At 38.1% G+C, this 13,118-nt stretch overlaps 1 protein-coding gene across 1 annotated transcript in view; it reads right to left on the bottom strand.

The window, feature by feature from the left end:
* grin3a (glutamate receptor, ionotropic, N-methyl-D-aspartate 3A) overlaps positions 1 to 13,118 on the bottom strand; it is a 59,959-nt gene that overhangs the window by 2,201 nt on the left and 44,640 nt on the right. The gene's annotated exons all lie outside the window — the stretch shown is intronic.

Raw genomic sequence — 13,118 nt, 5'->3', positions numbered from 1 at the left:
AGAACCCAGTGAGATGGTAGATAGTGACCCGACTGGTCACTATCCTTGAAATACTGAGAGAACTGACTGACACATTGGAAGAGACTGGACAAACACTGAATCGACCAATACATTGAAACGATTATTTATTTTATTTTCTGGGGTTTTTTTTAAACGCGCGCCATTTTGTTGCAATTGTATATGTGGATCCACAATTGTTTTGTTAAATTTTACTCTCTTGTTGACACTTTGTGCACTTCTATGTTGTCATTCACACCTGGGCTCCCGAGAATTTAGAGTCTTTTGATCCGACCCAAATTCATTTTAGATACACTTTCATAGCATTGGTGCTGGTCAGAGAAGTAAATTGAATTACCTGCATTTTGCTATTATTAAGTGTATTTAAAGTAACTTGTGGGTTACAGACGACTACAGTGAAAAACTGTATTTGCAAAGTTTAGGGGCCACAGGTGCTCATGCATAGTTAATATCCACAAATCCCCTCTGAAATGGTTCCTGACGATATGTTGCCGTCATACTTCCTGTTGGTGTTCTATTTGCAATTATTTCACTCATTTGTTTATAAAGACAGAGAATAACTTTGTTTGGAAGTTTTGTCCACACACACTCAAATGAAATACACTGAACAATGTTGGAAGAGATATTATCAGTATCAGAAGAGAAAACATGCTACCTTTAGCCTAGCAATTCCATCTATTGTTGTACCATCCAAGCATTTCTGTTTAAATCAGCTACTGTTCTTATTATTGTTTGACTTTGCTTTATGGTTGAGTTTGTAAATACCGCAATCTTTTTTTGTAACAAATCACTGATAACCTATTCATTTCATACAAATTTGAAAAAGAAAAACTTAATACAGACTTTATATTAGATTTATATCAAGGGTCCTTCTGTGCCAGCAGTCATCCTAACAATCCTTTGCCAGCCAACCTGGAGCTTCAATTTTACCATGGAGTTAAAACTACCATACTCAGGAGAGCATTGTTTGACAGTGCTGCCAACTTTTAGTGGAAGCATGCATCACTTTGCCATTCCTCTCTCCTTTTGTACCTTTTTCTCTTGCTCTCAGGAGTGATGTGAACATTCAAAATCCTTTAATCAGTGTCCACTTTACAGCCTGTTTATTTCTTCTTTTCATCTTGTTTATTCTTCATAATCATGATTCATGAAGGGTAATTTGGAGCCACCACAAACAATATAAGACAAATTTGGATTCTATTTTCCAGCAGTTTGAGGCCAACTGACTTCAAGAAAAACAGTTGCCGAGCTGAAACATTTTTGTAGATTAAAAAAGCCTTCTTGGACTTTAGTCCAAAAACAATATTCTCTTTACGATGTACATCAGGAGGAGAGAAGATTGACAAGTAATCTAATGAATGGTGTTTAGCAAAAGTATTCATACTCATTGACATTTTCCATATTTGGTCATATGTTTGTTTATAGGCATAAACTAATATATTTCTGGGGGTTTAAAATGTTGAAAAACTCCCAAAAAGATTTCATGTGTCTTGAACCATTCAGCTCCGAGTCTTTGAGGTTTGAATCTACCAGCTTTGCACTTCTTGAGACTGAAGCTTTGATAATCTTCCTTTGCCATGCGGAGCTCAGTGAGATTTGATTTGGAGTTTATACGAGCATCAGTTTTGTAGCACGGCTGCTGATTACCATTTGGATTTAGGTCTGGACTTTACCTGCGTCTTTTTTAAATCCCAAGATGATTTGATGTAATGTTTTGATGTAAATGAAGCTATTCCATTGTAATTGGTTTGAGTTTTGCCTAAAGGCTAACCTCTGCTTTAGTCTTTAATCTTTAGCAGCCTAAAATAAGATTTTTGTAGCATTACCCTCGTACCAGATGGAAACTAAAGCTTTTATTTTATAACCTAACCCTGCTTTAATCTTTTCCAGAAGCCTATACCTGAGCAGATATGTGCTACTTGCTTTTCATAATGCTCTTTGCGCTACAACGTTCTCCTCATGAAACATCTGTGTTTATACATTCAATTACACACATGTGTAATGAAGGGTTTACATTAGATTTGTGTTTCACATTCTTTAAAAAGTCATCTGTAAAATCATGCTCCACTTTTGTCCATCACATAAAATCGCAAACAAATTCACAAAATATGTGGTAATAACATCAAATGATAAAGATTTAAAGGTGCAATGACACTAAATATGAATTAGTTTAACAACTTGACAACTGAATGAGAGTTAAGTCTTAACTTTTTGGTGCTAATATAACTATTGTTTTATTTCAGCCAGCTCTTGTGCAGTGAAACAAATTTACAGATGTTTGATGTCAGATAGGTCAATATTTTGTTGTGAACCAAAAACAATTATTACATTAAGTTATCATGACACAATCTATTCCCACAATACGAAATAGAAAGGGCACAATTATAGCGTTATTATCAATTTACTAGTTGTCAGACTGTTGTGATTTAAAACGCGTGCTGTATATAGAGATGATTTATTAAAATTTCTCAGAGTTGTTAACATCATATGGCCAAATCTGCCTGAGCTTTACTGAAGAGCTCTCAAAATCGAAAGCTATTTTTACCAGAGGAAAAAAGTGACAAGAAGAATCTAATGAGATACTCCTAACATCAAAGCTTACAGATGACATATCTGAATATAAGAACATAAGAAGAGTTTCATCTTAAAACTAGAAAATTCCTGAAGAAATTTAACCGGGGCCTGCCAAAGTGTGCCCATCAGTTTGGACCCAGCGTTCTGATGCTAAACATTAGCATCCATGCTAAAGAAAGCTGCAATATCATCAATACCATGTGGAGAGTCACAAGCATGACTTTCTGCATTAAGTAAGGGAAATAGCGAATACCTCATGCAAGGTAAAAGGCTAATGCTAATGCTCTACCTTGCTGCGCAAGACAGTGCCCTAACTTGAGAGGAAAAGATAATGCAAGCTAATATCATTGCAGCGCCCACGGCGCTGCATTAGCCACAGACGAATCTTAAGGCTTTTATTTTGAAATTTTCAGAATGCTTAATTTTAAATGGTCAATGTAATCCCATGTACAACAGTGATTTGGTTAAATCAGACATATAATGGTCAAAAAAGCACTTACTTAATATAAAAATTGTCAAGGCTTTTATTTTGAAATTTGTTCAAAGCTTAATTTAAAATTGCCAAACTAATTCCATGTGTAACAATGGTTGGTTAAAATGAGTTATAAAAGGCCCAAAACATAAGCAGTTCTAAAGTCCAGCTTTTTCCTCTGAGTTCTGCCATGTTATAACTACAGTGATGCGTTTTTGTAGTCCTAACCACTGGCCCTGCTGTGTTCCGTTGCTATGGTAATGGATCCTCTGCCAGCTGTGAGTCAGACAGGGGAGACATAATTCTATCAGTTTGAGGCAGCCATTTTCACTAAAATAGGCATGAGCCAGAAAGGAATCTTAAGACTTTTATTTTGAAATTTTCATTAAGCTTCATTTTAAATGTCCAAAATAATCCAAAGTTTTACAGTGGTGTATATAAAAAAGTCACATAATGCCCAAGAGAGCAATTACGTGATATAAAAGAATCTCAGGGTTTTTATTTTGAAATTTTAATTCAGCTTAATTTAAAATTACCACACTAATCCTGTGTGTAACAATGGTTGGTTAAAATCAGTTATAAAATGCCCCAAACACAAGTAGTTCTAAAGGCCAACACCTTCCTCAAAGCTCTGCCATAATAAAAACTACAGTGATGCGTTTTTGTAGTCCAAACCACTGGCCCTGCTGTGCTCCGTTGCTATGGTAATGGATCCTCTGCCAGCTGTGAGTCAGACAGGTGGAGACAGAATTCTATCAGTTTGAGGCAGCCATTTTCACTAAAATAGGCATGAGCCAGAAAGGAATCTTAAGGCTTTTATTTTGAAATTTTCAGTAAGCCTCGTTTAAATGTCCAATCTATTCACATGAGTAACAGTGATTGTGTTAAATCAGTTCTAAAATGCTCCAAACAGCAATTGATATAAAAATTGTCAAGGCTTTTATTTTGAAATTTTCATTAAGCTTAATTTCATTAAGATTAATTAAACTTAATTAACACTAATCCATGTGTAGCAATGGTTGGTTAAAATCAGTTATAAAATGCCCAAAACACAAGTAGTTCTACAGGCCAGCTCCTTCCTCAGAGCTCTGCCGTAGCAAAAACTACAGTGATGCGTATTTGTAGTTCTAATTTATAATTCTAAAGGCCAGCTCCTTCCTCAGAGCTCTGCCACAGTAAAAACTACAGTGATGCGTTTTTGTAGTTCTAATTAGCTGCTCGGCCCTGCTGTGCTTCGTTGCTATGGTAATTAATCCTCTGCAACTGTCATGTGTGTGAGACAGAAAGAATTCTATCTTTGTGAGACACCCAGTCAGTTTTCACTGAAAAAAGCGGTCCAAACAACTCCTTCCCGTTCGAAAACCGTGATACGTATCGGAAAACCGTTTGAAGCGTATGAGAGCGCTATCTTTCGTCTCCGATAGTCCCGCTATTCATATCTGTACATCACTCACATTAATAACAGCGACAAGATAAAAATGTTGTGCGCTGAGGTCTGACATTTTTCAGAAATACATGGAAGTGATCCTGGCTGAGCGAGTCGAAATCCTGTCGCATCACTTTGCTCTGAAGCCCCTAGACAGAAAACCATAAGCCCTAGAAAAATTTTGAAAACATTTTACCGGAGCAGGCATGCGTATCTATGTTATGACCGAGTTTCATACCGATAGGGCGATATTTGTGGGCGTGACGGCGATTTCAAAATTTATTTGGGGTCAGAATCGCACTGCTTCCCACACTCTAACGAAACGTTGATTACACTCTAGTTTGGGCAGTTTCTAACTGACAAAAATTTTTGATGGTTTTTCGCTTTTTACTTTTTTATCGTAACTCCGAATCCCACCAAAAGTAATAGCTCCAATGCCGGGAACGAGCCGCACGTTTTGATACCACTTTTGTGGGTGGGCTCGCAGCGGTACGAGCCGCATTCCGGCTGGCGGAAGAAAAATAAAGAATAACTAGAAAATTCCTGAAGAAATTTAACCGGGGCCTGCCAAAGTGTGCCCGTCAGTTTGGACCCAGCGTTCTGATGCTAAACATTAGCATCCATGCTAAAGAAAGCTGCAATGTCATCAATAACATGTGGAGAGTCACAAGCATGACTTACTGCATTAAGTAAGGGAAATAGCGAATACCTCATGCAAGGTAAAAGGCTAATGCTAATGCTCTACCTTGCTGCGCAAGACAGTGCCCTAACTTGAGAAGAAAAGATAATGCAAGCTAATATCATTGCAGCGCCCGTGGCGCTGCATTAGCCACAGACGAATCTCAAGGCTTTTATTTTGGAATTTTCAGAATGCTTAATTTTAAATGGTCAATGTAATCCCATGTACAACAGTGATTTGGTTAAATCAGACATATAATGGTCAAAAAAGCACTTACTTAATATAAAAATTGTCAAGGCTTTTATTTTGAAATTTGTTTAAAGCTTAATTTAAAATTGCCAAACTAATTCCATGTGTAACAATGGTTGGTTAAAATGAGTTATAAAAGGCCCAAAACACAGGCAGTTCTGAAGTCCAGCTTTTTTCTCTGAGTTCTGCCATGTTAGAACTACAGTGATGCGTATTTGTAGTCCTAACCACTGGCCCTGTTGTGTTCCATTGCTATGGTAATGGATCCTCTGCAGGCTGTGAGTCAGACAGGGGGAGACATAATTCTATCAGTTTGAGGCAGCCATTTTCACTAAAATAGGCATGAGCCAGAAAGGAATCTTAAGACTTTTATTTTGAAATTTTCATTAAGCTTCATTTTAAATGTCCAAAATAATCCAAAGTTTTACAGTGGTGTATATAAAAAAAGTCACATAAAGCCCAAGAGAGCAATTACGTGATATAAAAGAATTTCAGGGCTTTTATTTTGAAATTTTCATTCAACTTAATTTAAAATTGCCACACTAATCCCGTGTGTAACAATGGTTGGATAAAATCAGTTATAAAATGCCCAAAACACAAGTAGTTCTAAAGGCCAACAGCTTCCTCAGAGCTCTGCCATAGTAAAAACTACAGTGATGCGTATTTGTAGTCCTAACCACTGGCCCTGCTGTGTTCCATTGCTATGGTAATGGATCCTCTGCCAGCTGTGAGTCAGACAGGGGGAGACATAATTCTATCAGTTTGAGGCAGCCATTTTCACTAAAATATGCATGAGCCAGAAAGGAATCTTAAGGCTTTTATTTTGAAATTTTCATTGAGATTAATTTTAAATGGCCAATCTCATCCCATGTTTAACACTGATTGGGTTAAATCAGTTATATAGTGGTCAAAAGAGCAATTACTTGATGGGAAAATTGTCAAGGCTTTTATTTTGAAATTTACATTAAGCTTAATTTTAATGGTAACACTAATCCCATGTGTAACTATGAAGTTTTGAAATCTGTTCTAAAATTCCCAAAAACCAAGTACTTGTCATGGCCAGCTGATTACTCATCAGTAGTAACTGACAGTTCCACCATGTTGTAGTTTTTATATTCACCTATGACCTCTTCTGTAGGCACTGAGAGTTCCGCCATGTTGTAGTTCTAACGTTCAGGAATTGTAGTTCTAAAGAGCAGCTCAGTCCTCCTCAGTAGTAACTGACAGTTCCACCATGTTGTAGTTTTTATATTCACCTATGACCTCTTCTGTAGGCACTGAGTGTTCCGCCATGTTGTAGTCCAAACCTGCAGTTATTGTAGTTCTAAAGAAGAGGTCAACTCTCATGTCGGTGTGACACACAAGGAGAGACTTAATTCTAAATGCTTGAAGCAGTTATTTTTTCTGAAAGGCCTGAGAGAAATATTCAAGCTTTCATTTTGAAATTTTTATTAAGCTTAATTTAAAATTCACATACTAATCCTGTGTGTAACAATGGTTGGTTAAAAATAGTGATAAAAAGGCCAAACACAATGTAATTCTAAAGGCCAGCTCATTCCTCCTCAGTAGTAACTGACAGTTCCGCCATGTTGTAGTTCTGACAATCAGCTCTGACCTCTTTTGTAGGCACTGAGTGTTCCGCCATGTTGTAGTTCTAACCTGCAGTCATTGTAGTTCTAAAGAGGTCAACTGTCATGTGTGTGAGGCAGAGACAGATTGCTATCTTTGTGAGACACCCAGTTCAGTTATAATGGAAAAAGCAGCCCGAACAACTCCTTGCCGTTCGGAAACCGTGATACGTATCAGAAAACCGTTTGAAGCGTATGAGAGAGCTATTTTTTGTCTCCAATAGTCCTGCAAATCAAATCTGTAGCTCATTCACAGTAATTACAGCGATGAGAGAAAAATGGTGTGCGCTGAGGTCTGAAATTTTCCAGAAAATGAAAATATATGGTGGAGAGCGTCAGTTAGGCTGGAACTTGATTTTGCTCTAAAGCACCTTGACAGAAAACCGTAAGCCCTAGAAAAATTTTGAAAACATTTTACCGGAGCAGACATACGTATCTATGTCATGACCGAGTTTGATACCGATAGCACAATATTTGTGGGCGTGGCGGCGATTTCAAAATTTATTTGGGGTCAGAAATCCACTTCATTTTTCACTCTAGCGGAGCGGCAGTTGGTGGCAGTTATGCTCTGCGTTTCGGCAGTTGGAAATTTCGCTCGTTTTTCGCTTTTTACGTCGCCGTTGTAACGCCGATTCCCCATAAAAGTAATAGCTCCAATGCCGGGAACAAGCCGCACGTTTTGATACCACTTTTGTGGGTGGGCTCGCAGCGGTGCGAGCCGCATTAACGGTAGCGGAAGAAGAAGTTATAATAACTAGAAAATTCCTGAAGAAATTTAACCGGGTCCCTGCCAAAGTGTGCCCGTAGATTTGGATCCAGCGTTCTGATGCTAAACATTAGCATCCATGATAAAGAAAGCTGCAATGTCATCAATACAATGTGGAGAGTCACAAGCATGACTTACTGCATTCAGTATACTAAATATGGGTAATAAGAAAGGGAAATAGGTAATATCTCATGCAAGGTAAAAGGCTAATGCTAATGCTCTGCCTTGCTGCGCAAGGCAGAGCCCTAACCTGAGTGGAAAAGATTATGCAGGATAATCTTATTGCACTGCCTGCGGCAGTGCACTGGTGGGGAACAGAGAAATGCTAATGTTTGTGCTAATGCTAATGCACTGCCTTGCTGTGCAAGACAGTGCCCTAACTTGAGAGGAAAAGATAATGCAAGCTAATATCATTGCAGCGCCCGCGGCGCTGCATTAGCCACGGCCGAATCTTAAGGCTTTTATTTTAAAATGTTCAGAATGTTTAATTTTAAATGGTCAATGTAATCCCATGTATAACAGTGATTTGGTTAAATCAGACATATAATGGTCAAAAGAGCACTTATTTAATGTAAAAATTGTCAAGGCTTTTATTTTGAAATTTTTTTAAAGTTAATTTAAAATTTCCACACTAATTCCATGTGTAACAATGGTTGGTTAAAAATAGTTATAAAAGGCCCAAAACACAAGCAGTTCTAAAGTCCAGCTTTTTTCTCTGAGTTCTGCCATAGTTAGAACTACAGTGATGCGTTTTTGTAGTCCTAATCTTCTGGCCCCTTTGTGTTCCGTTGCCATGGTAATGGATCCTCTGCCAGCTGTGAGTCAGACAGGGGGAGACTTAATTCTATCAATTTGAGGCAGCCATTTTTCTTAAAATATGCATGAGCCAGAAAGGAATCTTAAGGCTTTTATTTTGAAATTTTCAGTAAGATTCATTTTAACTGTCCAAAATAATCCAAAGTGTAACAGTGGTTTTGTTAAAAAAAGTCACATAATCCCCAAGAGAGCAATTCCCTAATATAAAAGTATGTCAGGGCTTTTATTTTGAAATTTTAATTCAACTTAATTTAAAATTACCACGCTAATCCTGTGTGTAACAAATGATTGTTACACAACCATTTGAAATCAGTTATAAAAAGCCCAAACACAATGTAATTCTAAAGGCCAGCTCATTCCTCCTCAGCAGTAACTGACAGTTCCGCCATGTTGTCGTTCTGACAATCAGCTCTGACTCTTTTGTAGGCACTGAGCGTTCCGCCATGTTGTAGTTCTACTTTTCAGGAATTGTAGTTCAAAAGAGCAGCTCAGTCCTCCTCAGTAGTAACTGACAGTTCCACCATGTTGTAGTTTTTATATTCACCTATGACCTCTTCTGTAGGCACTGAGTGTTCTGCCATGTTGTAGTCCTAACCTTCAGGAATTGTAGTTCTAAAGAGGAGGTCAACTGTCATGTCAGTGTGACACACAAGTAGAGACTTAATTATAAATGCTTGAAGAAGTTAGTTTTTCTGACAGGCCTGAGAGAAATATTCAAGGTTTTATTTTGAAATTTTCATTGAGCTTAATTTAAAATTTCCACACAAATACTTTGTGTAACAATGGTTGCTTAAAATCAGTTATAAAAAGCCCAAACACAATGTAATTCTAAAGGCCAGCTCATTCCTCCTCAGTATTAACTGACAGTTCTGCCATGTTGTAGTTCTGACAATCAGCTCTGATCTCTTTTGTAGGCACTGAGTGTTCCGCCATGTTGTAGTTCTAACCTGCAGTCATTGTAGTTCTAAAGAGCAGCTCAGTCCTCCTCAGTAGTAACTGACAGTTCCACCATGTTGTAGTTTTTATATTCACCTATGACCTCTTCTGTAGGCACTGAGTGTTCTGCCATGTTGTAGTCCAAACCTGCAGTCAATGTAGTTCTAAGGATAAGGTCAACTCTCATGTCAGTGTGACACACAAGGAGAGGCTTAATTCTAAGTGCTTGAAGACGTTAGTTTTTCTGACAGGCCTGAGGGAAATATTCCAGCTTTTATTTTGAAATTTTCATTCAGCTTAATTTAAAATTGACACACAAATACTGTGAGTAACAATGGTTGCTTAAAATCAGTTATAAAAAGCCCAAACACAATGTAATTCTAAAGGCCAGCTCATTCCTCCTCAGCAGTAACTGACAGTTCCGCCATGTTGTAGTTCTGACAATCAGCTCTGACTCTTTTGTAGGCACTGAGTGTTCCGCCATGTTGTAGTTCTAACCTTCAGGAATTGTAGTTCTAAAGAGGTCAACAGTCATGTGTGTGAGGCAGAGACAGATTTCTATCTTTGTGAGACACCCAGTTCAGTTATAATGGAAAAAGCAGCCCGAACAACTCCTTGCCGTTCGGAAACCGTGATACGTATCGGAAAACCGTTTGAAGCATATGAGAGAGCTATTTTTTGTCTCCGATAGTCCTGCAAATCAAATCTGTAGCTCATTCATAGTAATTACAGCGATGATATAAAAATGGTGTGTGCTGAGGTCTGACAGTTTCCATAAAATTATGAAAATATATGGTGGAGAGCGTCAGTTAGGCTGGAACTTGATTTTGCTCTAAAGCACCTTGACAGAAAACCGTAAGCCCTAGAAAAATTTTGAAAACATTTTACCGGAGCAAACATTCGTATCAATGTCATGACCAAGTTTGATACCGATTGCACGATATTTGTGGGCGTGGCGGCGATTTCAAAATTTATTTGGGGTCAGAATCGCACTGCTTCCCACACTCTAACGAAACGTCAGTTACACTCTAGGTTTTGGCAGTTGAGCTTTTCGGTTCGGCAGTTGGAAATTTGGCTCGTTTTTTGCTTTTTACGTCGCCGTCATAACGCCGATTCCCCATAAAAGTAATAGCTCCAATGCCGGGAACGAGCCGCACGTTTTGATACCACTTTTGTGGGTGGGCTCGCAGCGGTGCGAGCCGCATTCCGGTCTACGGAAGAAAAATAAAGAAGAACTAGAAAATTCCTGAAGAAATTTAACCGGGGCCTGCCAAAGTGTGCCCGTCGATTTTGACCCAGCGTTCTGATGCTAAACATTAGCATCCATGTTAAAGAAAGCTGCAATGTCATCAATACAATGTGGAAAGTCACAAGCATGACTGACTGCATTCAGTATACTAAATATGGGTAATAAGTAAGGGAAATAGCTAGTACCTCATGCAAGGTAAAAGGCTAAAAGCTAATGCTCTCTGCCTTGCTCCGCAAGGCAGAGCCCTAACCTGAGTGGAAAAGATCATGCAGGATAATCTTATTGCACTGCCTACGGCAGTGCACTGTTGGGGAACAGAGAAATGCTAATGTTTGTGCTAATGCTAATGCACTGTCTTGCTGCGCAAGACAGTGCCCTAACTTGAGAGGGAAAGATAATGCAAGCAAATATCATTGCAGCGCCTGCGGCGCTGCATTAGCCACGGCCGTATCTTAAGGCTTTTATTTTGAAATGTTCAGAATGTTTCATTTTAAATGGTCAATGTAATCCCATGTATAACAGTGATTTGGTTAAATCAGACATATAATGGTCAAAAGAGCACTTATTTAATGTAAAAATTGTCAAGGCTTTTATTTTGAAATGTTTTTAAAGTTAATTTAAAATTTCTACACTAATTCCATGTGTAACAATGGTTGGTTAAAAATAGTTATAAAAGGCCCAAAACACAAGCAGTTCTAAAGTTCAGCTTTTTTTCTCTGAGTTCTGACATAGTTAGAACTACAGTGATGCGTTTTTGTAGTCCTAATCAGCTGGCCCCTTTGTGTTCCGTTGCCATGGTAATGGATCCTCTGCCAGCTGTGAGTCAGACAGGGGGAGACATAATTCTATCAGTTTGAGGCAGCCATTTTCCTTAAAATATGCATGAGCCAGAAAGGAATCTTAAGGCTTTTATTTTGAAATTTTCAGTAAGCTTCATTTAACGGTCCAAAATAATCCAAAGTAACAGTGGTTTTGTTAAAAAAAGTCACATAATCCCCAAGAGAGCAATTCCATAATATAAAAGTATGTCAGGGCTTTTATTTGAAATGTTAATTCAACTTAATTTAAAATTGCCACACTAATCCTGTCTGTAACAATGGTTGCTTAAAATCAGTTATAAAAAGCCCCAAACACAATTTAATTCTAAAGGCCAGCTCATTCCTCCTCAGTAGTAACTGACAGTTCCGCCATGTTGTAGTTCTGACAATCAGCTCTGATCTCTTTTGTAGGCACTGAGTGTTCCGCCATGTTGTAGTTCTAACCTGCAGTCATTGTAGTTTCTAAAGAGCAGCTCAGTCCTCCTCAGTAGTAACTGACAGTTCCACCATGTTGTAGTTTTTATATTCACCTATGACCTCTTCTGTAGGCACTGAGTGTTCCGCCATGTTGTAGTTCTAACGTTCAGGAATTGTAGTTCTAAAGAGGAGGTCAACTGTCATGTCAGTGTGACACACAAAGAGAGACTTAATTCAAAATGCTTGAAGAAGTTAGTTTTTCTGACAGGCCTGAGAGAAATATTCGAGGTTTTATTTCGAAATTTTATTAAACTTAATTTAAAATTGCCAAACTAATCCTGTCTGTAACAGAGGTTGCTTACAATCAGTTATAAAAGCCCAAACACAATGTAATTCTAAAGGCCAGCTCATTCCTCCTCATTAGTAACTGACAGTTCCGCCATGTTGTAGTTCTGACAATCAGCTCTGACCTCTTTTGTAGGCACTGAGTGTTCCGCCATGTTGTAGTTCTAACCTGCAGTCATTGTAGTTCTAAGAGCAGCTCAGCTCCTCAGTAGTAACTGACAGTTCCACCATGTTGTAGTTTTTATATTCACCTATGACCTCTTCTGTAGGCACTGTTCCGCCATGTTGTAGTTCTAACCTTCAGAAATTGTAGTTCTAAGAGGAGGTCAACTGTCATGTCAGTGTGACACACAAGGAGAGACTTAATTCTAAATGCTTGAAGAAGTTAGTTTTTCTGACAGGCCTGAGAGAAATATTCAAGGTTTTATTTTGAAATTTTCATTCAGCTTAATTTTAAATGTCCAAAATAATCGAAAGTTTAACAGTGGTTTTGTTAAAAAAGTCACATAATGCCCAAGAGAGCAATTACGTGATATAAAAGAATCTCAGGGCTTTTATTTTGAAATTTTCATTAAGCTTAATTTAAAATTGCCACACTAATCCTGTGTGTAACAATGGTTGCTTAAAATCAGTTATAAAAGCCCAAACACAATGTAATTCTAAAGGCCAGCTCATTCCTCCTCAGTAGTAACTGACAGTTCCACCATGTTGTAGTTCTGACAATC

The sequence above is a fragment of the Poeciliopsis prolifica genome, unplaced genomic scaffold (assembly GCF_027474105.1).
Source record: "Poeciliopsis prolifica strain line A6 unplaced genomic scaffold, Auburn_PproV2 SCAFFOLD015, whole genome shotgun sequence".
Taxonomy (NCBI): domain Eukaryota; kingdom Metazoa; phylum Chordata; class Actinopteri; order Cyprinodontiformes; family Poeciliidae; genus Poeciliopsis; species Poeciliopsis prolifica.
This window is presented reverse-complemented; position numbering and strand designations above follow the sequence as displayed.